Raw genomic sequence first — 4,373 nt, forward strand, 5'->3', positions numbered from 1 at the left:
GTATGTATAACAGGGGGGGGGGGGGTCACCTGGCTTTGTATGTATATCAGGGGGGTGGGGGTTTCACCTGTCTCTGTATGTATAACAGGGGGGGGGGTCACCTGGCTCTGTATGTGAAACAGGGGGGTTCACCTGGCTCTGTATGTATAACGGGGGGGGGGGGGTGTGTCACCTGGCTCTGTATGTATAACAGGGGGGGGGGGTGTCACCTGGCTCTGTATGTATAACAGGAGGGGTCACCTGGCTCTGTATGTATAACAGGGGGGGGTGTGTCACCTGGCTCTGTATGTATAACAGGGGGGGTCACCTGGCTCTGCATGTATACCAGGGGGGGGGGGGGTTCACCTGGCTCTGTATGTACAGTATAACAGGGGGGGGGGTCACCTGGCTCTGTATGTATAACAGGGGGGGGGGGTCACCTGGCTCTGTATGTATAACAGGGGGTTCACCTGGCTCTGTATGTATAACAGGGGGGTTCACATGGCTCTGTATGTATAACAGGGGGGGGGGGGTCACCTGGCTCTGTATGTATAACAGGGGGGGGGGGGTCACCTGGCTCTGTATGTATAACAGGGGGGGGGGGGGGCAGCTGGCTCTGTATGTATAACAGGGGTGTCACCTGGCTCTGTATGTATAACGGGGGGGGGGGGTCACCTGGCTCTGTATGTATAACGGGGGGGGGGGGGGGGTCACCTGGCTCTGTATGTATAACGGGGGGGGGGGTCACCTGGCTCTGTATGTATAACAGGGGGGGGGGGCAGCTGGCTCTGTATGTATAACAGGGGTGTCACCTGGCTCTGTATGTATAACAGGGGGGGGGGGGGGTCACCTGGCTCTGTATGTATAACAGGGGGGTCACCTGGCTCTGTATGTATAACAGGGGGGGTCACCTGGCTCTGTATGTATAACAGGAGGGGTCACCGGGCTCTGTATGTATAACAGGGGGGGGGGTCACCTGGCTCTGTATGTATAACAGGGGGGCCACCTGGCTCTGTGTGTATAACAGGGGGGTTCACCTGTCTCTGTATGTATAACAAGGGGGGGGGGGGGTCACCTGGCTCTGTATGTAAAACAGTGGGGTTCACCTGGCTCTGTATGTATAACAGGGGGGGGGGGGTCACCTGGCTCTGTATGTATAACAGGGGGGGGGGGGGTCACCTGGCTCTGTATGTATAACAAGGGGGGTCACCTGGCTCTGTATGTATAACAGGGGGGGTCACATGGCTCTGTATGTATAACTGGGGGATCACCTGGCTCTGTATGTATAATAGGGGGGGGGGGGCACCTGGTTTTGTATGTATAACAGGAGGGAAGGGGTCACCTGGCTCTGTATGTATAACATGGGGGGGGGGGGGTGTTTGGCACCTGGCTCTGTATGTATAACAGGGGGGGGTCACCTGGCTCTGTATGTATAACATGGAGGGGTTTCACCTGGCTCTGTATGTACAACTGGGGGGGGGGGGTCACCTGGCTCTGTATGTATAACATGGGCGGGGGGGGGCACCTGGCTCTGTATGTATAACAGGAGGGGTCACCTGGCTCTGTATGTATAACAGGGGGATCACCTGGCTCTGTATGTATAACAGGAAGGGTCACCTGGCTCTGTATGTACAATGGGGGGGGGGGTCACCTGGCTCTGTATGTATAACAGGAAGGGTCACCTGGCTCTGTATGTACAATGGGGGGGGTCACCTGGCTCTGTATGTATAACAGGAAGGGTCACCTGGCTCTGTATGTATAACAGGAGGGGTCACCTGGCTCTTTATGTACAACAGGAAGGGTCACCTGGCTCTGTATGTATAACAGGGGGGTCACCTGGCTCTGTATGTATAACAGGGGGGGGGGGTCCATCTGGCTCTGTATGTATAACAGGGGGGGTCACCTGGCTCTTTTTGTATATCAGGGGGGGGGGGGGTCACCTGGCTCTGTATGTATAACAGGGGGGTCACCTGGCTCTGTATGTATAACAGTGGGGTGTCACCTTTCTCTGTATGTATAACAGGGGGGGGGGTGGTCAACTGGCTCTGTATGTATAGCAGGGGGGTCACTTGGCTCTGTATGTATAACAGGGGGGATGGGTCACCTGGCTCTGTATGTATAACGGGGGGGGGGGGGGGGGGGTCACCTGGCTCTGTATGTATAACAGGGGGGTCACTTGGCTCTGTATGTATAACAGGGGGGGGGGGTCACCTGGCTCTGTATGTATAACAGGGGGGGGGGGTCACCTGGCTCTGTATGTATAATAGGGGTGGGGCGGGGGTCACCTGGATCTGTATGTATAACAGGTAACAGGGGGGTCACCTGGCTCTATATGTATAACAGATGGGGGGGGGGGTCACCTGGCTCTGTATGTATAATAGGGGTGGGGGGGGGGGTCACCAGTATCTGTATGTATAACAGGTAACAGGGGGGGGGGGGTCACCTGGCTCTATATGTATCATAGGAAGGGTCATCTGGCTCTGTATGTATAACAGAGGGGGTCACCTTTCTCTGTATGTATAACAGGGGGGTCACCTGGCTCTGTATGTATACCGGGGGGGGGGGGGGTCCATTTGGCTCTGTATGTATAACAGGGGGGTGTCATCTTTCTCTGTAGGTATAACAGGGGGGGTCCATCTGGCTCTGTATGTATAATGGGGGGGTATCACCTGGATCTGTATATATATATATAATTAGGGGGGGGGGGGTCACCTGGCTCTGCATGTATAACAGGGGGGTCACCTGGCTCTGTATGTAGAACAGGGGGGGGGGGGTCACCTGGCTCTGAATGTATAACAGGGTGGGCGGGTCACCTAGCTGTGTATGTATAACAGGGGGTTCACCTGGCTCTGTATGTATAACAGGGGGATCACCTGGTTCTGTATGTATAACGGGGAGGGGGGGTGTCACCTGGCTCTGTATATATAACAGAGGGGGGGGGGTCACCTGGCTCTGTATGTATAACAGGGGGGGTACCTGGCTCTGTATGTATAACAGGGGGGGGGGGGTCACCTGGCTCTGTATGTATAACAGGGGGTTCACCTGGCCCTGTATGTAGAACAGGGGGATCACCTGGTTCTGTATGTATAACGGGGAGGGGGGGTGTCACCTGGCTCTGTATATATAACAGAGGGGGGGGGGGGTCACCTGGCTCTGTATGTATAACAGGGGGGGTACCTGGCTCTGTATGTATAACAGGGGGGGGTCACCTGGCTCTGTATGTATAACAGGGGGGGTCACCTGGCTCTGAATGTATAACTGGGGGGGGGGGGGGTCACCTGGCTCTGTATGTATAACAGGGGGTTCACCTGGCCCTGTATGTATAACAGGGGGATCACCTGGTTCTGTATGTATAACGGGGAGGGGGGGTGTCACCTGGCTCTGTATATATAACAGAGGGGGGGGGGGGGTCACCTGGCTCTGTATGTATAACAGGGGGGGTACCTGGCTCTGTATGTATAACAGGGGGGGGGGGGGGTCACCTGGCTCCGTATGTATAACAGGGGGGGGGTCACCTGGCTCTGTACGTATAACAGGGGGGGTCACCTGGTCCTGTATGTATAACAGGCGGGTCATCTGGCTCTGTATGTATAACAAGGGGGGTCACCTGGCTCTGTATGTATAACAGGGGGGGTCACATGGCTCTGTATGTATAACAGGGGGGGTCACATGGCTCTGTATGTATAACAGGGGGGGTCACATGGCTCTGTATGTATAACAGGGGGCTCACCTGGCTCTGTATGTATAACAAGGGGGGTCACCTGGCTCTGTATGTATAACAGGGAGCGGTTTCCTGGCTCTGTATGTATAACAGGGGGGTCACCTGGCTCTATATGTATAACAAGGGGGGGGGGGGGGGGGGTCACCTGGCTCTGTATGTATAACAGGGGAGGGGGGGTGTCACCTGGCTCTGTATGTATAACAGGGGGGGTCACCTGGCCCTGTATGTATAACAGGGGGATCACCTGGTTCTGTATGTATAACGGGGGGGGGGGGGGGGTGTCACCTGACTCTGTATGTATAACAAGAGGGGTCACCTGGCTCTATATGTATAACAGGGGGGTCACCTGGCTCTGTATGTTTAACAAGGGGGGTGTCACCTGGCACTGTATGTATAACAGGGGGGTCACTTCTCTCTGTATGTATAACTGGGAGGGGGGGGGTCCATCTGGCTCTGTATGTATAACAGGGGGTGTCACCTTTCTCTGTAGGTATAACAGGTGGGTCCATCTGGCTCTGTATGTATAATGGGGGGTTCTCACCTAGTTCTGTATATATATTAGGGGGGGTCACCATTCTCTGTAGGTATAACAGGGGGGCGCTGCCGGCTCTGTATGTATAACAGGAGACGAAGCAGTCTGTGCCTGGGTTAGGCTGGCTGTGGGCGGTGGGGA

The sequence above is a fragment of the Crinia signifera genome, chromosome 12, assembly GCF_055691185.1.
Source record: "Crinia signifera chromosome 12, ASM5569118v1, whole genome shotgun sequence".
Lineage (NCBI taxonomy): Eukaryota > Metazoa > Chordata > Amphibia > Anura > Myobatrachidae > Crinia > Crinia signifera.